This window comes from Ambystoma mexicanum, chromosome 8 (genome assembly GCF_040938575.1).
Source record: "Ambystoma mexicanum isolate Mex_15411 chromosome 8, UKY_AmexF1_1, whole genome shotgun sequence".
NCBI classification, from domain to species: Eukaryota; Metazoa; Chordata; class Amphibia; order Caudata; family Ambystomatidae; genus Ambystoma; species Ambystoma mexicanum.
The window spans coordinates 1,567,960,336-1,567,985,450 of NC_090929.1; the positions used below are offsets into that span (position 1 = coordinate 1,567,960,336).

At 48.7% G+C, this 25,115-nt stretch overlaps 1 protein-coding gene across 1 annotated transcript in view; it reads left to right on the forward strand.

Annotated features, from left to right (window-relative positions):
* The window catches only part of SMC3 (structural maintenance of chromosomes 3), a 1,173,064-nt gene that overhangs the window by 1,038,884 nt on the left and 109,065 nt on the right, over positions 1 to 25,115 (forward strand). The gene's annotated exons all lie outside the window — the stretch shown is intronic.

Sequence of the window (25,115 nt, forward strand, 5' to 3'; positions counted from 1 at the left end):
TTGCGGCAATATGTCGGAGCGGACCATGAAGGACCGCCATCAACATCTCGCCAACTGGCTGGAAGGGAAGAGCCCGTCAGGCGAGAAGAAGAGGAAGAAATCCGAGCGGTCTTCTAAGACCTTTGAGGACGCCCCGGCGACGGGGGTCCAACACAAGGCCAAGCACCGCGAGTCCGCTGGCACCGGGAGCGCCGAACGGTCGGGCTCTACGGGCGCCAGGCAGGGCGCACCCTCCCCGGCACCTTCAACCACGAGCCAACGCTCTGGGTCGGGTAAGAGGAAGGGCGAGCACCTGGCAAAGCTCCTGGAGAGGCCCCGGTCGAGCTCGAAGGCCCCATCGGAGGGGGAGCGAGGCAGTGTCCCCCCCCCCTCAAGGATAAGGCGGTGAGCGCACCTAAGGTGGTGAAGGCCTTAATCCATCCGGCCAAGCCCTCTATCGATACTGTCGCGGCGACCCTGGCTCAGCCTGTGGAGGATACACCAGTGGTGGCGACCTCGGGGCTCAGAGTCTCCCTGCCACCTCGGAGGGAGTCCTCTTTTGTGCCCATCGATAGGACCCCCGTGAAATCCCCGGTGGGGAAGAAAAAGGGGGGGCAGGGCGTCGTCGTAGATTCGGCTTCAACCTCGGAGGAAGAGCTGATCGAGGTCTTAAGCCACAGCCTTGGCGTGGAAGAAGACCGGCCCGTCGGGATGGATCCCGACGCGGGTGACGACGACATCGTCGAGGGTGCCGAAGGGGCCCCTGATCGCCCGTCGGATTCCCCTCTGCCAGCGCCGCAGGACAACTCGGCGGCCATTTTGTTGGCTATACAGTCCTTATGCTCAGAGATAAGGACGAGACTACCGTTGCCGACGGAGGAACCTCTCCCGTCGGGGGATCCTGAACCGGGACCTTCTGGCGGTCCCCCGCCCAAGAAAAGAAGGATTCACCCTCCACCTCCTTTTCAGCCGTCACGCACCGTCCAGCCCTCCTCCCCGTCCACCCGAGGGGATGATGCGGGGACTGACACGGCAGCGACGGGTACGGACGACGAGGTATACGATGAGGATCTACCGTCGTCACCTCCCACCAGGGCTTCTCCGCCCAACGAGATTGGTTCGTTCCACTCCATGATCGCCAGGGCATCCGAGCTTTTCCAACTCTGCCCTGAGGAGAAGAAAAAGGAAGGATTCCTTTATCAACGGCGCGAGGCCAAGAGGAAGACGGTCCTCGCGGTGGCTCTACTGGACGACATTTGGGATGAGGGCCTCGCCCTCCTCAAGAACCCTTCCACTACGCCAGCTAGAAGAGACCGGTACGAGAAGAAGTACCGGGTCCCGGACGCGGCCCCCCTGTGCCTCCGGGCGCAGCCTACCCCGGACTCCGTTGTTTCCGCGGCGGCCAGGAAGAAAGCGGGGGGGGGTGCGGCCTCCACATCGACTTCCCCGCCGGACGGCGAGGGAAAGAAATTGGACACTATGGGACGCAGGGTCATCTCGTCTGCAGCGACGACGATTAAGGCGGCCAACGCCTTGGCTATCGTGGCCCGCTACGACAGGGAGCTATGGTACAAACTGGCTCCCCTGCTGGACTTCCTACTGGACGATAAGAGGGCGGATGCCCTGGAGATCCTACAGGAAGGTGAGGTGGCGTCGGACCACGCCATCACTATTGCGACGGACATCGCCGACACTGGATTTCGCCAGTTGGGCAACGGCGTGTGCCTTAGGCGGCGTGGATGGCTCAAGGCTACGGACTTCCGTCAAGACTTACAGACCAGAGTCCTGGACATGCCGTTCGATGGGAACAGCCTGTTTGGGAAAACAGTGCACGATTCCCTTCAGGCCATTAAAGCGGACACTGAGACGGCCCGGGCCCTTGGGGTTCTGCAGCAACGACGGACGCCCTTTCGGAGCAGCGGAGGCAAGGGCGCCTCCAAAGGTTCCGGCGGCGGTTTCTCCACCTACCGTCAAGCGGCCCGCTCGTTGTCTCAGGAGGCCTACAGAGGACGAGGCAAGTCTGGCGGACCCTGCCATCGTCGCCAAGGAGGTCAAGGCGGCAAAGCCTCGTCTAAACAGGATTGAACCGACCGTGGGGTCGGGCCCCCCCCGATGCACCCCGGTGGGAGGCCGGGAGACGAGCTTCGTCAGCGTGTGGGAGTCCATCTCCACCGACCGTTGGGTGCTGGACGCCTTAGCCCGGGGCCACGCGCTCGAGTTTCAAAGAAGGTGCCCGCGCGTCCCCCCCCCATGGCCAGGAAAGAGCTTCACGTCCCTCAGCTTCTCCTGGAGGTAAGGGCGATGCTCAGGAAGGGCGCCATCGAACTCGTCCCAAAGAGGCTTCGGGGCTCCGGAGTTTACTCGAGATACTTCTTCGTGAAGAAGAAGACGGGAGGATGGCGCCCCATCCTAGACCTGCGACGTCTGAACAAATTCATCAAGGCGCAGAAGTTCCGGATGGTCACCCTCCAGCACGTCCTGGGTCAGCTGGAGGAAGGAGACTTCCTGTCGTCGTTGGATTTGGAGGATGCCTACTTCCATATTCCCATCGTAAAGGGGCCCCGAAAATTCCTCAGGTTTGTGGTCCAAGGGCGTCACTACCAGTTCAAAGCCCTCCCCTTCGGACTACGGTCGGCACCCAGGGTATTGACCAAGTGCCTTGCACCGGTGGCGGCGCAGCTGCGCCGCGAGGGGATCCACGTCTACCCCTACCTGGACGACTGGCTCATCCGAGCCAAGACGAGGGAGCTCGCCGTAGAGCACACGGCAAGGACCGTCCAACTTCTCACGGACCTGGGATTCTCCGTGAACTACGCCAAGTCCCACCTGGTACCCGCGCAAAACGCACTGTTTCTGGGAGCGAAGCTCGACACAGTGCCCCTTCTGGCCTCCCCGTCGGAGGAAAGGACCAGGTCCAACCTGGGCAAGGTACAGCGGATGTTGGCTTCCGACGCGGCCAAGGTGAGGTCCATCAAGTCCCTCCTCGGAATGATGTCTTCTTGCATCTACGTCATTCCCATGTGCAGGCTCCGGATGCGCCCGTTGCAGGAGTTCCTGGACGCGCGCTGGATCCAAACGACGGGCGGCTTCGAGGAGCGGATCACACTCGACGAGAGTTTCCGCTGAGCGGTCCAGTGGTGGGGCACCCGCGCGCATCTGACGGCGGGCATGGACATCCGGACCCCAGACCACCAGGAGACAGTGACCACGGATGCCTCCCTGGAAGGGTGGGGAGCGCACACCGAAAATCTGCACGCGAGAGGCCTTTGGCTCCCGACGGAGAAGTCCCTCCATATCAACGTCCTGGAGCTCCGTGCAGTGTTCTGGGCCCTCAGGTCCTTCCTTCCGTCCCTCAAGGGCAAGGTGGTGAGGATCTTCACCGACAACACCACCACCATGTTTTACATCAGGAAACAGGGCGGAACCAGGTCCCCAGCACTGTCCAAGGAGGCGCAGGACCTGTGGCATTGGGCCGTCGCCCAAAGGATGTTTCTGGTGCCGTTTCATCTGGCAGGGATAAAAAACACCATCGCCAGCTCACTCAGCAGGGAGCTGCGCTCGTGCCACGAGTGGGAACTACGGCAGGATCTAGTGGATCGCCTCTTCCGACGGTGGGGCACACCCCAGATCGACCTGTTCGCGACGGCGACGAACTCCAAGTGCCGGAGATTCGCCAGCAGGTTTCCCCAGGCAAGGAGCATGGGCGATGCTTTCTCGTTTCCCCTGGGAGGGCCTGTGCCTCTACGCGTTCCCTCCTTTGCCACTGCTAATCCGGCTCGTCAACCAGCTCAAGAGGTCACGGTGCAGGATGATCCTCGTCGCACCTGCGTGGCTGAGGCAGATATGGTTCCCGGACCTTCTGGACTTGTCAACGTCCCCGCCAATCAAGCTGCCGGTGGACGCGGATCTACTCTCCAGGGAAGGAGGCGCCATCCTCCACCACGATCCGAAATCGCTGAACTTGCAGGCCTGGCTCCTGCAGCGCTAGAGTTTGGAGGATACGACATACCGGCCGACTGCAGAGAGGTTCTTGCAAAGGCCAGGGCGTCCTCGACCCTTAAATGCTACGGACACAAATAGAAGAGGTTCTCTGTCTGGTGCCACGCACAGAAGATTAACCCTCTACGGATTACGGCTCCCCAGGTACTGCCGTACCTGCTGACGCTGGCCAAAGCTGGACTGGCACACGCGTCCATCAAGATTCATCTTGCTGCGATCTCCCGATACACCAGAACCACGGGGCGGGCGTCCTTGTGGTCTCATCGTCTGGTGAAAGAGTTCATGAAGGGACTGTTCAGATCGTTCCCGCCTGTGAAGGCTCCGTCCCCGGTGTGGGAGCTCAACGTGGTGCTGACCAAGCTCATGGGACCTCCGTTCGAGCCTCTGCACTCGGCCCCGTTGAAGTTTCTGTCGTGGAAAACAGCGTTTCTTGTGGCCATCACCTCCGCACGACGGGTGGGAGAGATCCAGGCCCTTTCCTGCAAGGCCCCGTACTTGACTTTTCACGACACGAGGGTAGTGCTCAGGACGCACCCCTCCTTCATGCCCAAGGTACCGTCGGACTTCCATCTCAACGAACCCTTGGTGTTGCCTGTGTTCGTCCCGTCGCCGGCTGAGAGGACTTTGCACTCGCTGGATGTGGCTAGAGCGCTGAAGTTCTACGTGGACTGCACAAAGTGTTTTCGGAAGACGTCACAACTCTTTGTGAACTTTGGACCTGTCAATCAGGGGAAGGCTCTCTCGAAGGCTTCCATTCCAGATGGCTCTCCGGCTGTATCATGTACTGTCATCGGTTGGCAAACCGACCGCTGCCTGGCCGTCCGAGAGCCCATTCCACCAGAGCGATCGCAGCTACCACGGCGTTCCTTTCTGGTGTGCCCCTGCTGGACATATGCAGGGCTGCTACGTGGAGGTCGACGCACACCTTCACGAAATTCTACTGCGTCGATCGGGATTCCAGGGAGGAGTCCAGGGTCGGCCAAGCAGTGCTGCGCAACCTGTTCGCCTCAGGTGAGCCTGGTGAGGAGGTAAGATGCTTAATGTTGAGTTTGATGTAATGCTTAATGTTGAGCCTTTGCCGCCTCCCGTGGTTGTGCATGTGTGTACTGCTATGTATTCTTTATTCATGAGCATGTGAATCCATGCCAGACCCCATGCTGGAGAAGGAACAAGTTACTTACCTGTAACTGTTGTTCTCCAGCATGGGTCTGGCATGGATTCACATGCGAACCCTCCCGCCTACCCCTCTGCGGCTCTTCACTTGGTCATACTGCCACTTCACGTGCTTTCAAATCTGAAGATGGCTGCCAGAGGCGGTGCTTAGGTAGAGGGCAGTCATTGGCTGTGGTCAGTATGACGCAGAGACCAGTGATTGGTTACTACTACGAAAGACAGATCAGAAACAAAACTAATAATGGTTTTTTCTTTACCGAGGATTCCCAGCCTGACGACGGGGAATATTCATGAGCATGTGAATCCATGCCAGACCCATGCTGGAGAACAACAGTTACAGGTAAGTAAATTGTTCCTTAGAATGTATATGTTTGAAAGGCAGAGGGAACAGAAGTCAAGATGTGAAGGAGCCTGTGAGGGGCCGGGCGGTGTACATGTAGCTCTTAATAAAAGAAGAAATCTACCTGCTGCGTCTGCAGCTTATCTTTTCAATGATCAACTCTTTGTAGGATATAGGTTCCTAAGACGACCATGGGTATGACAAAGCAGACCACATTCAGATGGATTGTATGTTCATATCCAAATGCTACTCTTATGTCGGGTACTGGGAAAGATTTATCTTTTAGGCAACTTCCCTCTGTATTCTATGGACCCCCAAACTGTTTCCTAATGTTTTTGACCGTCCTGACTTTTTATAGAGAAGTGAAGCATTCAGCTTCACTTCCCTGGCCTTTTGCTCATTTGTTAAGCTGAAACTGTTTAGTCCTTCAGACTAGTAGTACTGCTAAACTCTTTCCCTTTTGTCTTTCTGCTTATTATTTTCTTGGTAACGTTTTAACATTGCACGCTGCATCTTTCGGTGCAGTGCAGTTGGGTTACTTTTGTATCGCCCTGGCCTTATAACATCAAGCTTTTTGGTTACTTTTAAATGTGCTTAAAGACAAGCTGGCAGCAGTTACATTTTTACAATTGCTGCTGTATTTTGATTTGGTACAATCCAGTTTACAGCATTTGGCTACTAACAGTGGCTAGTGTCCTAAGATGCCTATGCCACAAGAATTTTCACTTGTTCTATGACCATTTTGTTGTTTGGCCTTCTTCCTGCCTTCCCAAAGTCAGGAAATCCCTTATTATGGTCATGCATTTGCCCGGGAATGCTGCTGCTTTTGCGCGCTAGTGGATGCCATGTGTGTGTGTGTGGACCCAGGAAGTGTGTTGGTACTGTCTGGTCCCATCCATTTCTTCTAATTTATTTTTTATTGTGCATTAGTCACATAAAGGACTTATTACACACATTTGATTGGTCACGGAAACGTAACAATTTGGCTCGCCAGGATGGATTTGGAAAGCGTCTAATCTACGGGAGAACATAGTTACTGCGTTTCTCGCATGGTGTATAACTTTTGGTATATTTCAGAATACAAATTCGAGCTCTGGTGCGAATTCAATCTGCACGCAGTAATGAGCGCTTCACTTTATCTGGATTGTCTTTTAAAGTGTCTTTAGTGCAATCAGTTATTGAGAATCCTTTTCGACCTCATTATATAACATTGTCAGTTAAGTGTTTTGGAATGTAAAGACTTCTGCGTGGATATCCACATACAGAGATTCGTCCTTTGGAATCAGAATAAGTCTATACAATGTGAGAACCTTCCATTGATCATATGACTATAGGGAATATAGACCCAATTAGTACCTTAATTTTGCAATTGGTGAAGACACCGGTAAGGATAGTCTTCTTCCAAATAGGACCCTTTAACCGATCCCAATTTATTGTGTTGGCACATGGGTTGCATTCCATGCCATACAACATCGAGGGGAGAATCTTACCTTTATAAAATCTTATAAGGGGCATGAGGGAGAATCTGCAAAATGAGGAGAAAGGTGTTTTCATCTGACAAGTGAATTGCAGGGCCTTGCTATCCAGTTAATAAGATCTAACACTGAGTGGTTTGTATGAATATTAAATCCTAGATACTTAACTTTCTTCACTATCATAATTTTTTGCTGAGTTAATGACCATTGGAGCTTTGGAGTTTTTCTACACGGTTTATCAAATACTATACCAGATTTAGTCGGATTAACGACAAGCTCATTATTGAATGACTCGAGGCCTTTGAGAATATGTTGCACCCCTACAGGATTGTTATCAATAATGCCAATATCATCTGCATTTGCCATTATGTGGATTTTGCTTTTACCTATAACAGGAGACACAAGGATGAAGTTTTGAAGAAAAGAAACCAAATCGGATAGATATAAATTAAAAAGCAGGGCAGCCAAGAGACAGCCTTGCCTAACTCCTTTGGCTATGGTAATGGAAGAAGATGGCTCACCTGCTTGGTTTAGATGGATCTTAAGGCCATCAAAACAAGACTCTTAGTTTAAATTACACCAGACTTCTATGTACCTGAGTTTGCTCACTTCTTTCCAGATCTGTATCATGTTCATAATCATGCAAGTTTGTATGTAGAACCATTTATCCTGTAATGTACCAAGTCTTTTCTTTTGGGCGGCTTCACTGTAACCCTTGATACGCCTTAAGTTTTGCTTTAGCGCCTCAATGCCTGTGGGCTGTAGTGCACTCTACAACTCAAAATAAATAAAAATAGTTGTATTTGTATATAGTGCAATGATGATTTGCAATAATCTTTCAGGGATACCCCAGGATCTCAATTTGAACCAAAGTTTAGAACTATTGACGAGTTCAAAGGCCTTAGATAGTCAATTAGTGCGAAATAAGTGGGTTGTGCATTGTTCTTTTGTGACTGGGCCTTTAAGGTGTTAAGTATTATACCATTAAGTAATGTTCAGAGTCCTTTACGAAAGCCAACCTGATATTTGGATAGTATTCCCTTACTGAGAACCCATGCTTCCAGATCCCAGTGCCAAAAAGTCTAGTGTGCATGCACGAAAGAAACCTACAGTGGTCCCTGATTGGATCACTGTTGACTGAGTGAGTGGTGCAGACCCTTACCATTGGAGGTCTGAGTTTGGCCACTCAACTGAATTTTAGGATAAGAAGAGTCATGCAGTCATTCCAGTAGATCAGAAACAGAGCCAAGAATTCTGTGTAGCTGTGCAGCTGACTGCAGACCCGTGGACGGCTCCTGAAGAGGCCTGGCAACCTTTCCTGCAACTGTCCCAGTGAAGCTCGGCTTCACTACCTGATCTAAGAAGACCATTGTTGGTGCTTCGAAACCTTGTACTGGTGAGACCAACCAGTCTCAACGCCTTCTCGTGGTCCTGAAGCTTTGAGCCTTTGGAATCGCCCGTGGACAACCCGGTGGACTGACGAGCTCTGAATTGGGCTACCGCGCCAGAAGCGTTGCAGTTATGAGTTTTTGCCTGGAACTTTGGTGGTCGCCAGCTTGTCCTACAAGTCGTCTTCCTGCAAAGTTACAGCTTCCCAGCATCAAGGGATCCTGTCCTGGAAGTTTGTCTTTGTTCGTGACTGGAGAGACGCCTGCTGATGTCATTGTGTGGTGACTGTTGTTGGAACTGGCCATCCCCAGTCTGGTTGAGTTTCCTAAAGAGACCTACATCGGTGCCTGCTGCATTTCTTCATCGGAAAGTGTTGCACTGCTTCTGGACCAACCGGAATCTTCCTTGCACTGCAGCTCCTGGGCATCTTCTAATGGATCCAACGGTGGGAAACCCTACCTCCAGAGACTCCCAGTCCACCTGCCAATTAACTTGGGAAGATCAGAGTAAAGGCAGTGAGTAATAGGAAAAATTACAGAAGTCCCTTTCTCCCCTATAATACACTTTGTTGTTAATTTTGATTTATTGCATTCCCTTTCTATTTAAATGTTTGCTTAAAAAGCTGTTCTATGAGCGATAGAAAAAGTATCTGACCTGTAAAATCCTTGAATAATCTTCTCCAACATTTCTTAACTGTATCCCCTCTCCTAAAGGAACTTTGTGACATTTGGGCACACGGCCCCATTCAACTTAGGGATTGGACTCCAAAAGTTAGGGTATTACATTTGTGAGCTGATTTTCCTATGCATAATTACTTGCCTTCCTTTCATGTTTTTAAGTGAATTGTATTCATGTCTCCAAATCAAAGGTTACTGTATATATGTTTTATAACTGAGTGTTGTGTGGTGTTATTACCTGCTTGCTTGATTCATTTATCTAGCATGTTTCTGGGCTTATAATAGAGTATTTTTGAACTTGCCTGTCTAAGTGGAATTATTGTGTATTTCACTATGCGGACTCATTGTGGACCCCTCGCCCCACTCACCTCTCCTGAGACTAAACCTTGACCACTCTCAATGCTTGCCTTGATTGGGTTTGGCTAACCTCTGAGCTCCCCTGTTCACTGTAGCTAGGGTGGCCTCCTGAAATATGTCCACTAGGCCAGATTAGAGAAATCCATCTTAACAGCAGGAAAGGACATCCCTGTGTGCTTCAGAGCCTACATTCAACTATAGGTGTGGCTTCCACATCAGCACTCCAAAGAGGAGTAGAGCTCAAGACCCCTGTCAACTGGCAATGTGAGCTTCTATCATCACTTTCTTGAAGCATTATTGCCTGTATGCTCAGTCAGATCAGGACGCCCGCTTTGGTAGAGCTTTCCTGAAAGAGGTCCTAGTGGAACTCCAGTGGGAGTTTGTTCCTCACTCCTCTAGCAGTCAGTACTGCTTTGTCAGCCTATTTAAAACGAGAAATTTGTGGGAGGATACAATCCATTAGAAGAGCAAATCTCTTACCTCTGGTAATGTTCTTTCTGATGGACGTTCCTCCCCTTGATTCCTCATCACCCTTCCATCCTGCCCTGCAATCTGAGAGCTCTCTTCTGCTTATTTCTTTAAAGGCTAAGGTGTGCCTCATATAATAAGTAGTCCCCATTGTTGTGGCCCAGAGCTGGCCCCTTCCCAAGGGCCGGCCTCGGCTTGCAGCAACTAAGCAATATAAGCAAATAAGGGGAGAGACACAGACTGATGGTAAATCGAGCGTCTTGTATTAGGCAGCAAATACACAGCATACAGAGACCTCATCAGTGGTCAAGTAGGAACACAGCATGCAAGTGTTCCAGCAGTTTGGCAGACAGCTCTCTCTAGCGCCCCCACCCTAGGGGGCCAGTTTATATAGCATGTCATAGGCAAACACTATTATGGTTCTGTACTTTCACAATGGAGGTGTTACTTGGCACGACATTAGACATTTGGCAAGAACTGTAAACATCTTATTTGTGACCTTGTGACACAGCCCTGTGGGGACATTGTGTTGTATTATGAATAAACCAGCAAATACAGAAATAAGCAGGAAAACTCTATACCCTGGACCAGAGTATTATCTACTGACAACGTAGCGCGTATACTGCGTTACATGTGCAGGCTGCTCCAGTCATTCACAGCCGCCCACGGTTTGACCGTTATGCAATCCTCCGCTGACACGACTTACTACGCTGCACCTACTAACCAGAAGGCTTCCCTATTACATTTAACACTTTAAGGGACAGCCAAGAGCAGTGTTCCTTTAATTGCAGCTGCAGATCCCTTTGTGGCCAGATTTCAGCTCATTGACCCTCTTCTTCCATCCTGCATGCGACCGGCAATACATATGAGCCCATCGGTTTGTACCTCCTGATGAAGACCTTGTTCAATCTACATTCTACGCCGAAACCGCTTAAGCTTATCCTTCAGGGATGTGATCTACACAACGTTTTTCCTCTTAGATCCACCCTTGCTATAGATTGTTTCTCAATTGTCTCTATTGTTGTTGTTAATTTAATTTTTAAACATAAAAATAACTTGATGGGACGTGAGGAATGTTTACCCCACCCCCGATTGTCAATTAATTTTGTAATTTTTAGCTATTGTTTGGTTGAATGCCACTGCGTGTGATGTATGGTATGAATGGGTGTTGTAATGGACTATTTTTAGCCATGTTCTATGTCTATCCATGTTGTCGTGTTATGTGATATAATAATGCTGTCTAAAGTAATGTGTCATTAATTGACTTTTTTTTTAATATCTTTTGTATCTTGGTGAATAAAATTTGATACACTTTTGTAAGTAATACAGTTTTGCTCTCTGGACATTTTTCCAGATTTTTGTATTATGAATAATCAGCATTTGCAGAAACCCCTTTTGTGATCTCTAATCCTCTGTGTGTAGAGCAGGCAGAGGGAGGCGACATGGAGGGTCTGAGAGCTAACTATATGGGAGAGCCAAATGTAGCATAGTATAACATAGCACAAGAAGAATCCTACATAACCTATCATCATAATAATAATCCTACCACATCACCATGATGACTGAGCATGGGGGGGGGGGGGAGGACAAGTAAACTGAGGTCACAAGGAGCGGTGTGAGCTACTTGTACCAACGTCATATCAGACTATGACGCCTGAGAATGCTGAGGGACGCAAATACTGCACAGTGCCCCCTGCGGTCGAAAGGTTTCTGAGATCTGTTGCCGCAGGAAGGTGTATGTAAATTGAGGAATCAGTGGGAGGAACATCCTTGAGAAAGAACCCATTACCAGGGGTAAGTAATTTGTTCTTCTGCCCGTGTGGTCTCTTTGTGAGCCCAAGATGTTAGCCCCCATAGTGGTTTGGACTGGTTTAGACCAGTTCCTGGCCTTGGGCAGGGCACTGCACTTCCTATGGGGGTGTTCCTGTGTGTTTGGCAGTTTCTGGGCCCACCTGATTTGCAGTCCACCAAAAACTGTTTTAAATCCCCTAATGTGATTGGTGGGCTGAAAGTAGCCAGCCCGTCAGTGGATCGACATATTGTAGAAACCCTGTTCCTGAGCTCAGTGCTGCTGAGATTTTGGAAGATGTGTAGGTCTGCTGCTGCATTGTGAAGCACTCTTCTGGATGCAGTGGTCTGCGCATATTTCTGGTTTGGGTTTTTGGCTTCTAGCTGTCCTTAAGAAGTTTTCCTCATCCTGCTTCTGCTCCTCCTAATCTGCTGGGATTGGGCCTTCCATTCTGGGACCATTTTCCGAGGCCGTTTTACCACATTTTACTGCAGTTTCTCGCAATGGTCTTCCACATTGGTTTTGGAAGCGGATACAACCTGGAAAGGTGTTGGGACTCCCAACACTCCACCACATCTGCTTGTCTGGGCCTTGTTTGGTCATCACTACCGTTGTCCTGCTGTAGGGGCCATTTTTGATGCCGTGCTGCACTTACTCAGAGCATTGCTGCCCTGATTGCACTTCCCTCTCCTTTGCCCTTCCGCCTCCCTTCCCGCTGCACTTTGCGTTGGCGCACTTGCACGATCTGAATGACACAAGGCCTAGTAAGATCGTTTGTCTTGTCCTCCCTCTGTCTCCCCTCCCTTGTCTTGTCGTGCCTAGAAATACTTGTGTACAGGCACGTTATAAATGACATGACATATATCTTATCATGACATCCACGTTTGCCTCTAAGCCACTGTGGTCTGCCATGTGCAGGTTCCGTAGTCATCCCCGAGCCATCTCCTTTGTGGATTTCACTGCTTGATAATGGGGTCCCTCTCCGAAGGACAATGTTCTTCTTTTAGGCAATTGGGGTCATCGTTGACTTAGGGCACCGATCTCTGGGTTACTGGATCTTTAATTTCACCCTTTAAAAGGAAGCCTTTACTTACTCTTTTGATCTTCTTTCTTAGAATGGTGTTTTCAGGAACCAATGCTGTAAGTACTCACTTCTGGGCCCTGCATTGATGGGTTATTCGTGACATTCACCTTAGGGTGGTAGGAAGGAAAGAGTCCCCATGACTCGTGGTTGTTCCGTTCTGCAGGTCCCCTTCTACCATATATCCCCATTGTTTAGCATTGAGGCTGAATCGCACTCTGCTTTTCTGCACCTGGGTGAAACAGCATACAGAATCAGTGGGGGGGCTTCTCCATCAGAAAGAACATTACCAGGAGGTCAGTAATATCGCTTTAATGTCCTTGACCTATATGTCTTATGGAGTGCCTCTTTTGCTACACCAGAATTAGAAATAGCCTTCAAAACCATAGTCGGGCCTAAATATAAGTATGCAAAACCTCTCAAATGTATGTTGCAAAGACGAGGGAGGAAATTAGACAGGTCAACTATGTGCTGTGGTGAACCAGAAGAAAGAATCTGTTGACTTAGTGACATGGTCAACAAGGATTGTATTGAAATTGAAAGAACACTTCTAACTGGCCCTATAGCTATGAGTGAAGCTCCCTGCCTAACAAAAGTAAAACTAAGGGTGCATGTCAAGTCAAAACAAAAAGCCCTCTGTCTGAATCCTAAGTATCTACCTGGCCCTACCACTTTAGAAAAATTCCGGACAAAAAAAAGACCACGCTCTGTCTGTTTCTCTTCCACCATTCTGTCCTCGGATGATTTCTCTTCTATGTGGTGTTCCTCAAGGTTCTTCTGTCTCCTGCACTATTTAACTTGTATAGCAACCTCTTTTGGCTATAATCCATGCTTTTGGCCTGCTGTGCTATTCCTACGCCGATGATATCCAAATCATTGTGCAGCTGGATTTTACTAAATCTGAATCGGCAGGTGAACTGAAACTGCTTGCTAGCAATTGGTGAGTGGATGGCGAGAAATTGGCTTAAGCTTAACGGTGAAAAAAACGGAGGTGTTGGTGATTAGCACTGATACTTCCTCTTTGTTTTGGACCCCAGAATTTTGGCCGGAGAGTCTTGGCCTTTTCTCTCAGCCGGTCTCTTCGCGGAAAGACCTTGGCGTCAAAATCTCAGCCTTTTTCTATGGCCGACCATGTCTCTCTTGCATGCCAAAAAACTCATTTCAAATTGCGGACTCTCCGGAAAGTCCTACTTTGTATTCCTAATAAGTTCCACGCTCCTTTTGTCTCCTCCTTAGTCATTAGCAATATTGACTATTGTAATGCCCTCTATCTGGCCATTCCAAAACATCTTCTGCGGCGCCTTCAGCTGCTGCAAAATGCAGCAGCCAGGGCTGTTCTTTGCCCTCCCTGGGGTGGTCATATGACCCCGTTGTTGCAGCATCTCCACTGACTCCCCGTTGAGCAATGTTTTAGGTTCAAGGCACTGTGCGTTGTGCACAAGGCCTTCTATGGACTAGGTGCCGAATTACTACAGAACAAATTTGTCAGGCTTGCTCGGATGGGTGGGCGTGCCTTCTCAGTGGCAGCATTGAGTCTCACTCATTGTTTCATAGAGCACTTGAGACTTTTCTGTTTTAGTTTTTTTCCTGTGGATTGGACGGACCTACTCTAGTTTAGCGCCAAGATTCCTCCGGGCTTATGCTGCGCTCTACAAGTTTCTTAAACATAAGATAAGGTTGTCCAAGGAGTGGTGTGCCAGTAGTCTGTGTTTCCCGAGTTGCCAGCTGTCCAGAACTGGTCCAACAGAGACTGGAACTGCAAATAGCCAGACCCAAAAACCCGACTTCTGAAGGCTCCTCTGCACCACAGCCCCCTTGACTTCCTTCAACGGAACAATTGCACGAATACAGAAGCCATTGCAATTTCAGGAACTCCTACGATGGTCCCTGAGTGAATTGGAGTACGGGGGTGAGTAAACATAAATGTTTTGGCCCCCTTTCTCCATTGGGTTGCTTGGGTGTAAAGTCCTAGTCCTAGCCTCATCTCTCCATTGCCTAGCCTTGAACGGTGGTGTTCTGGCATGATATCCTCCCCTGAAGCCAACACTTGTCGAACTTTCTAAAAGAGACTCCTAGCCTCCTGAAAATGCTTTTATTGGGGCCTGTGACTCCTTTTACGCAAACTTCGCAGTTTACAGAGAATTCCAGAAGTCCTGGATGACATTTCCATAAAGGCTGCAGTTCATCAAAGCCTTCCTCTGCAAATACTTTTCCCACCCGATGACAGTGCTCTTCACGTTCTACAGATGAACATGTAATTCTAGAGCACCCACACTTTGCTGGCCTCAGACTTTCTCTGTTTATAATTGTTCGTTTAGAACATGTTTTTCGTAGTCGAAAAGGGACGTCGACAAGGCGTGTCTGAAATACTATCCCTATAGTGACGTGCGTTGTACCCACAATACCTCACGCGTCGAGGTCCCTCAGATTGTTTTTTTCCGCCCAGCTACTGGTCGCCTTTACGCGGAGCTCCTCGGGAGACATTGTAGATTTCATCTCCTCGACCTTTGGTCCTTTTCCTATTTAATATATAACACATCGATCCCTCCCTCGACGCAGTTGTGAAGCTGTCTCCGCCGAGCAAGATCTTTGACTGAGGGGACGAGCGGAGGAGATCCTTCGGCGTTGCCGAACACGTGGCCTGGCCTCGCAGGCCAAATACAGTAGGGAGAGTGGGGTCGTGGGACATCTCTGGTTCTTTTCTGAGAATGCCTTTCCTTTTCCCCTTCCTTTCCCTTGGGGTCGTTATCACGATTTATTGCCTCGGCTATGGAGAGGACACCCTTTAGGTTTTGCCCGCGTTGCAAGGGCAAGTTTACTTGGAAGGACAAGCATTCACGGTGTAACCACTGCTTGCCCCTCGATCACAAAGAGGACGGTTGCACGGCTTGTCGGCTTCTTAAGCCAAAGACTCTAAAAGTCCGTAGGGTCAAGAGGTGGGAGGCCTACGCTATGTCGAAGGCCGATTCTTCACCCGCCGCTGCTACCACCGACAGTGACGAGGAACGTGATAACACGACCTCCGCTACGGAAGTCGTAGACCCCTCTAAAGAGCGCTTGCGCTCTTCGTCGTCGTCTGTCCCTGGCCCCGACGGGCTCGGCTCACGCCCTGCTTATGGGGATGAACACCCCGGCGACACTGACGCACACAATACCACACATAAGCACACAACCCATGGCTCTTCTTCGTCGAAGACGAAGAAAGCATCAGCGCCAAAGGAGACACCGGTTCCACCGGCGGCCTCCTCGGACCGTTCAGGTTCGAAGCCCCTCTCGCAGCCGCGACCAGCGACTGGGCTTTTGGCAAATAAGGGCGCCGCCCCCAAACCATCAGCCGGCGCGCACCAGCAGAGATCGCACGCAGCCGTAGAACGATCGACACCCGTAACGTCGAAACCACAGCCCTCCGCTGACAAACGAGTCGCAGAGAGCTTGGCGAGGATCGTTGTAGCCGACGCCCAGAAGCGTACGCCGAAAGACACGTCGAGCGCTACGCAAAGGTCGAAAGACACGCCGAAAAAGCCCGCAGAAAGACGGGGACTACCCCCTTCAGTCGGGGGGACCCCCAGCACACCGGAAGGCTTTTCGGAAGGCGACGGGACACTTTCCTCGACGTTATGGGAGAGGTCGAGCCATTTTCAGCTAGATGACACTAATTTTCCCCCGCTAGACCGCTCCTCAGGGGTACCCCATGAAACCATGGAAAGGCTCCATCTCTGTATGGAGAGAATGGAGAGGTTTATGAAGACCCAGAACCCTCCCACTCCCAAGAGAACAAGAGAAGGGCCTCAGGAGGACCCCAGGGCCAAATATCCAAGACTATTCAATCCCCAGCAGGACACAGCCTCAGATTTCCATAATGTGTATGACCTCACTGGTGAGGAACAATACTTGGAAGAGGAGGATGAATTTGTGGACGATGAAGAGGGACAGAACCAGGAGGAAGGTCTGGAAGACAGCCCAGACATGGTAGGAGAAGGCTTCGGAGAAAATCCAGAAGAAGGACCTCATCCCTGGCAATCCCATCAGTATATTCGGACACTGATGTCCTGAACCTAAATCCTCCTGACAATTCACCTGTTAGAAACACGTCTCCCATTGACGATCAGCCCACGTTCAATGCCCTGTTGCGCAGAGCAGCAGCACATTTCGAACTGGACACTGGGGAGATCTCTCCTGAAATAGACTTTGTGGAAAGAGTAATTAAGGAGAAACCCCCGGTCAGCCAGACCATTCCCCTCCTCGCTTCAGTGAAGAGAAGAACCATCCCTTTGCTATCCACACCCGCACTAATCAGAGGAGGTAATCCAAGAATTGAAAAACTTTTCACTCCTTCACCCTCAGACCCGCTGTACATCAAGGGACATTCCATTCCGGATTCCCTTGTAGTAACTAATACAAGGAAGAGGGCAGGGGTGCCGCTGTCCACCAGCGAGGCACCACCTGACAAGGAGGGCAAGAGGTTATATACTATCAAAACTCTTGACCAGATCTCTAAGCCCACTACCAGACGCGGCTATGGCAACAAACGCTTTTTTTCGTGGCCAACGCCAACAGCAGAATCAGCAGCAACAGTACCCTGCCACCAATTACCAGACCAATAGTGGGCAGTACAGCCAAAGAGGCCAGCGCCGTGGCAAAGGGAGAGGTCAGGGGTCCACCCCCAGAGGCTCCCAAGCCCCCAACAACACCAAGTGACGCGAAGATTCGCGTCCCCTCCCATGCAACACCGGTCGGGGGCCGGATAACATCCTTTCTTCCAGCATGGGAGGGAATAACGTCAGACCGCTGGGTACTTTCCACCGTAGCCCACGGATACTGCATCGAATTCAACGGTTCCCCAACATACAGACCTCCGAGGGGACGACGCATGACACCGGAACACCTTGCCATCCTTCTCCAAGAAGTACAACTACTGCTGGAAAAAGGAGCCATAGAGGTCGTGCCTCTATCTCAGGTAACGGAAGGTATTTATTCAGTGTACTTCCTTGTACCCAAAAAGGATCTAACCATGCGCCCTGTATTAGATCTGCGCCCAGCGAACAAGTTTATCAAACCCCAGAAGTTTCGTATGGTGACCTTACAGGAAGTGATCCCACTGCTATCACAGGGAGATTACATGACAACATTGGACATGAAAGATGCATACTTTCATATTTTAATGTTGCCAGCGCACAGAAGATACCTCAGGTTTATGATAGAGGGCAAACACTACCAGTTCAGAGTGCTACCCTTCGGCATAGCATCGGCACCAAGGGTATTCACGAAGGTACTGGCAGTGGCAGCGGCCCACCTGCGCAGGTTGTCCATCCCAGTTTACCCTTACCTCGACGACTGGCTCATAAAAGGGGATTCTTACGAAACATGCTTCTCCAATACCCAAAAGACGGTAGACCTTTTGTTCCAGTTGGGCTTCTCCATCAACGAAAAGAAGTCCAGCCTAGACCCCAGTCAAATCAAACAATTCCTAGGGGCTCTAATTCAAACAAAGGACGGCCTTGTCTTCCCCTCCAACGAGAGGGTCCAAAACATGCTGTTTCAGATCCCTCAATATGTAACCGGTCGAGAGGTGACGGTACGCAAAGCAATGCGCTTGCTAGGCATGATGGCGTCGTGTATTTATTTGGTACCTCACGCGCGCCTGCGCATGCGCCCTATGCAAGAGTGGCTCAACAGCCAGTGCTGTCAGGCCAGCAGACTATGGGACGATCTAGTGGTGGTCTCGCAGGCCTTGGTTTTCTCGCTACGGTGGTGGACAAAGGAAAACCTGGAAAGAGGGAAACCCTTTGCCACACCCGCGGCAGAAGCCACTCTAACCACAGACGCATCCCTCACAGGATGGGGCTCACCTATCCCATCAGACTGCTCACGGAGTGTGGACTCCGAACGTAGCATCCAAGCACATAAATCTACTGGAGCTACTAACTGTGTTCAAGGCGCTAAAAGCCTTCCAGGAACACCTACAAGGCAAGACTGTGTTGGTCCTTACAGACAGCACCACAGCCATGTACTACATCAACAAGCAGGGGGCACCCACTCTCCAGGACTGTCCAAACTGGCCCAAAATATATGGAAGTGGGCTCTCAAACAAAATATGTTCCTACTGTCACAACATGTACCAGGGGAACTCAATCTACTGGCAGACAAACTCAGCAGAGATTTCCCCCTGCCCGAAGAGTACGAATGGCGACTGCACGAAGACATCGTCTTCGACGTCTTCACACAATGGCGATTCCCAGAAATAGACCTGTTCGCAACCCTGGAGAACTCACAATGCCAAAGTTACGCCTCCAGGTACCCCCAGAACCAATCCAAGGGGAACGGTCTGTCGATGCAATGGTCAGGGAAATTTGTTTACGCTTTTCCCCCCCGACTCCCCTTCTCAACAAGGTGGTGCACAAGATGCACCAGGAACAAGTGACCATGATACTGGTGGCCCCGATGTGGGCCCGACAGCCATGGTTCGCTCACTTGATGGAGATGTCTCTATCTCCCCCAGTGAAACTCCTCTGCCCGTACAACATGCTGTCACAAGACAAGGGCAGGACTCTGCATCCATGCCCCCAGAACATGAACTTAGCAGCTTGGCTCCTGAGATCATAGAATTCGGACATCTACAGCTCCCGCAGAGATGCATGGACATCCTCAGGGAAGCCAGAAAACCTAACACTCGCCACTGCTATTCTAGCAAGTGGAAGAGATTTGTCATCTGGTGCAGAGGAAAAAGCATCAACCCGATTGACTGCTCTCCCACACATATTGTTCTATACCTGACCCACTTATTGGATTCAGGTCTAGTGTTCAATTCCATTAAAGTCCACCTAGCGGCACTTTCTACATACACCACTTCCCAACTCAGTGTCGTGGTGGAAGATCCCTGTTATAAAGGCCTTCATGGAGGGAGTAAAGAGAATACACCCCCCGATAGCTGACCCAGCTCCCGGATGGGACCTTAACGTGGTACTTACCAGACTCATGGGCTCACCATTCGAACCCATGCACAAAGCATCTCTTAAACACCTCACTCTTAAGACTGCTTTTCTAATAGCTATCACCTCCATCAGGAGAGTAAGTGAACTACAGGCTCTTTCTGTTCTAGACCCCTTCGTTACAGTTCAGAGATAAGGTGGTTCTACGCACGCACCCAAGGTTTGATCCGAAATTCCACGTAAACCAGCCTATAGAACTGCCAACGTTCTTTCAAAATCCTTCCAACTTGGGAGAAAAACTCTGCACACACTAGATGTGCGCAGAGCGGTCATGTTCTACATGGAAAGAACCAGACCACTGAGGAAGACTAATCAGTTCTTCGTCTCGGTGGCAGCAGGAAGAGAAGGGGATGCAGTTTCAAAGTCCACTATTTCTAGATGGATTGTTCAATGCATCACTCTCTGCTATACTCTTGCTAAGAGAGAGCTGCCCTTTAAGCCAAGAGCACACTCTACTCGAGGCACGGGGGCGTCCATAGCATTCATTGCAAATGTTCCCCTTGAGTCCATCTGCAAAGCGGCTACCTGGAGTTCTGTGCACACCTTTACAAAACACTACTGTCTAGATGCATACTCGAGATCTGACTCCCAGGTGGGACAGGCAGTATTAAGACATCTTTTCTCTACTGTTCCTTCTCATAACCCACCGCCAACTCCGGGTACTGCTCGCTAGTCTATGCACAGCATGTGATTCTAAGCAGATTAACAAACATCAGAAGACAATGCATTACTTACCGTAAAAGCATTTCTGATGGTTGTATCTGCTTAGATTCACATGCGCCCACCCTTCCTCCCCGCTCGGATGGAAGGAACATAGACTTCCTTTTATATCTCTCTTTTCTGTACTCACTCACATCTAGAAGGCTCCCTCAGGGCAGAAAAATACAAACAGAGGGACCTCGACGCGTGAGGGATTGTGGGTACAACGCACGTCACTATAGGGATAGTATTTCAGACCCGCCTTGTCGACGTCCCTTTTCGACTACGAAAAACAAAATGCAATAACCCGCAGTGACCACTGGATGTCGGACCTATGCACAGCATGTGAATCTAAGCAGATACAACCATCAGAAATGCAATGCTTTTACGGTAAGTAATGCATTGTCATACATCACCAAAAGGTCAGAGTATTAAATATAACACTCAGTGTTTCATAGGTACAGAAGCAAAAACAAAGTCCAAATCATGGATAAAAATTGAAACATTTCTGATAATACAAGACACATTTTGTATTATTCGCAAAATAAGATCCCTAATCCAAAATAATTGAATAAAAAAAAATATAATAATAAATTACGCAACATAGAACATTACAAAGACATAAAGACCACACACAGACTACATAAAACAGAACAAAAACAAAACGGGGGAATCCTCAACTGATGCACATAAATAAATCGGATAGTCGGATCCAATAGAAACAACTAATCCTCAGATACACATTCACCATATAGATCTGTAAATGGTTTCCAACAAGTGGTTTCTAAGCGTGGGATTGGGACTCAAATCTTGCTTCCAAGACAAATGCATTGCCCCGAGCTATCCTTGCTCCCCAGCTAATTTACTGGGCCTCATTCATTTTTCTGGTGCTGTAGGCGTGACCGAGCCTGAGGTCCCATTAGTTGCTCCTTAGGTCTCAGTGTGGTCACAGTTCTCAGGGAACATGACGCAGACCTTTTACAGGTTCCAAATGGTGAGCCCACAGGGAGTATTTGATGGCAGGAGAGCTTTTTGGCAGGCGGGTCCGAGGTGATCGTGGTGACAGATTCCTCAATGAAAGGCCGGCGTGATCGCCTGAACCACCCGATGGTGAGCGGTTTGTGGTCCCTAGTTGAAGCAAAACTACACATAATCCTTTTGAAACAGCATGCTCTCAGACTGGCACTAATATCCTTCCTCCCTTAGAATTGGGACATTCTTACCCGTAGTAAACAGGCAAAACGGTGGTCATGCACTACTGCAACAAAAGAGTAAGTGGTGTAGGATCACTGCCCTGGTGTAGGGGAGGCAATGCAATTTTGGTTTTGAGCATTACAGAGCAATATCTTGCTTTTCAGGAATCCATCTGGCCGGGACAGGGAATATGATGGCAAATACCCTGACCAGCCAGGTTACAATTGTGAGTTAGACCAGGAAGTCTTTAAAGAGACCCTTAACATTTGGGCAACCTCTCAAGAGGATCGGTTTGCCTGCAGTCCCAATACCAGGTGACAACTGTGGCAAGTTAGTGGTGACTAGCACTTTCCACTTCTATGTGCATTCCTGCCGGTTCCCATCAACCCTTGTATTCTGAAGTGGTTGAGGAGACATTCGGGACCACCATGATTCTATTTACCCCCCTATTTGGACAGTAAGACATGGTACCAGGACCTTCTCGATGTGGCCATCTTTCCTCCTCGTCATGTACCTTGTAGAGCAGGCTGACTTTCGGAGGCCTATCGTTCACCCAAGCCTCGGGACACTGAATCTTCACTCATTGCTTCTGAGGAACATGTACTGTGACCTTCCAAAAGACGTCATGGAGGTCTCACTTTCTGCAAGAACAACAAAAGCATTTTGCAGTTGGAAAATGTTCTGCAGCTGGCGCACTAGGGACAAACAGATAGACCCCTATTTGTGCAACACTCCTTCTGTTTTATCATCTTTGCTACATCTTGCCCGGCAGGGCCACGAGGTGTCGACAGTTGAGGGTTTACTTGCTGCCCTATCTGTTTTTAGACGCACTCCTGAGCAGTGTGTTTTTTTTTTTTTTCTCTTTACCCACAGTGATACAATTCCTTAAAGAGCTGACAAACAAATTCTCTCCGGTTCAGTTTCTGCCTGCCAGTGGTTTACCCACGCACAGGCGCGTGGTGACATCATCACGCATTCGCGTCGTGCCTCCGGTTTGGACGCGCGGGAGCGTGGTGAAGTTGTTTAAGGCCGTGATTTTCACTGCTTTAAAAAAGTAAAAGTAAAATCTGAGACTACCTTGGCATCTGCGTGTTACGACGATACGCGGAGGGAGTTAGTGCAAGCAAGTTCGTTTTTTTGGAACTATGGCCCATGAGTTCTTTTAAAAAATATGGCCTAAGAACTAAATGCATGGCCCTGATACTCATAGGAACGTTTGGTATTTTTCCAGATCAGAGATAACACAGGAGACTTGAGTACCAAGGCTTTAAGAGTATTTGGAATTGGGCTCTACACATTGTGGAAACCTGGAAATTGAAACTGAGATTAGCATCTACCATAGAGACACAAGCAAGTGGCTTTGAGCAGGAATTACGGTTTCACTATCCATAGCCAAGTGTTAGTCCCTTGATCGTTGAACATACTTCAGCTGACGTAGGGCGGTGGTTCCTTTCTTTTGTTTACAGGCATCCACCTGTATTCTCTAAATAGAGAAGAACGTCACATGTTAATAGAGGTAACAAAGACTTGTTGTCGTCTGGTCATCTCCAACAAGACAATCTAAGAGTTGGATTTACAGGATCAGGATAAGACACTAATTATAGTAACATCACGATAATACACAACATGGTGTATACACATTAGTGTAACTTCAATATCTGTTGTATGCTAGGTTAGAAAATAGATGAAAGAAGGCAAGAATTCCTACAAGAAATTGGAGTCTGCATAGTAAAACCAGTAGAGGTTACGAAAGACTCCAGGATACTAACCCCTCGACCAATAGAGGTATGTAATTATTAACATACTGCACACCTGTCTGGGGATTAGGGTGGTAATACTGTATGAAACAATAGATTAGTACTATGACACAGAGTATTAATATATGTCTTTTTGATCAACAGGGTACTCCTCCCATGTTAAAAGATTTTAGGAATCAACACAAGATACTGCACACCCCTGAAAAATGTCCTACATTGTTGTTTTTAAGGGATAGAAACTTGTACAAGTGGAATCTATAAATGTACCAATAAGAACAAGAAATAGCCAAAATCATTGAGGCTTAGGGCTCCAAGTGTGAATGAGTTACACGCGTTGACCCTTTAACAACTACATTATTAGGACCCACTTATGTTGGTGTCACTTGTGGCGTTTTAAGTTTTTGTAATTTGTTTTATGCTATATGATCATTTTTATGATTTTTTTTTATGAAACATGATTTTGTGTGATTAATAAAATTTGTAATATTTTGGGAACACGATACATATATATTTCAGTATCATTGTAATTGTTAGAAGAGATGCCCTATTTTGAGAACAGCGTGCCTGTGAATTCAGATTTGAACAGCTGTCAGTAGTGTACATTGGTGCTAGGATAGGCATGATAGGCAATGGAAGAATTGACATTGTCCAGCTAGATAGTCCTTTGCATCTCAGAATGCTATTGCACTGCACATTATTCCAGGGGAATGGCAACCACTATTGCTCCTTTGAGAGGGAAAACGGTGCTGGATATCTATCAGACTGCAACCTGGTCATCATTCCATACCTTTTCCAAGCATTGTGTTAAAGATTCTTTCTGGTCAGGACATCAGTTTAGGCAGATCAGTCATCCAAAATGTCTTGATTTGATCCTTTCTCTCTGGTCTTGCTCTTCATACCTCGGAAAGCAGTTATACTGCTATGGCACTCTATGTAAGATGAGCAATATATGGTAGGACTCTTTCCATTGGAAGAGCAATTTACCCATACATTTGGTAATGTTCTTTCTGATGGATGTTCCTCCCACAGATTCTTCATTGTGCTACTGCTTCTAACTCTAAACTTTGATTACTATTTGATCCATTAACATCCTGTGACTGTGAATGATCCAATTCTAGAGAGGAAACAGTTACTTTTCTGTAACTATAGTTCTCCAGCAATACTATCCTTCATAAATGCACATACATCTACCTCCCTTTAGAGGCAGGAGGATGAAGTACATTACTTTGGTAGTGTATGTTAAAAATCTGAAGATGTATTTACAGGCTACTAAGTTAAACTCCCCATATTGAGGCAAAAAGACTCTAGTTTTAGTTTATTACTGTTGTGATGCATTACTACAATCCCATCTTGACAATGGAAGTGTTCACATCATGTGAATCGATTTAAAGGTTCCTGTGCTGGAAAACAATAGTTACAGGTAATTCACTTTTTGTATTTCTCTACAGCTTAAGGTGGGTGGTCACCTAATCCCATTCGGTTCCATGTCTTAAAATCGCAGCAAAAATGGCTGTAAATAAAAAATATTGCGGCAAAAATGCTGTGGTTTTGCCGCCACAATCATGTAAAGGATGCGGGGGACACCCCCGCAACCCCTGGACCCATTATACCATTTAAGGGGAAGGGGGGACACCCATGCAACTCCCGCTCCCCTTAAATGGCATAATGGGGTACACCTTTATTGGGTCAAACCACAGCATTTTTGCCGCGATTTCTTTTTACCGGTGAAATGTTTGCCGCAATTTTATT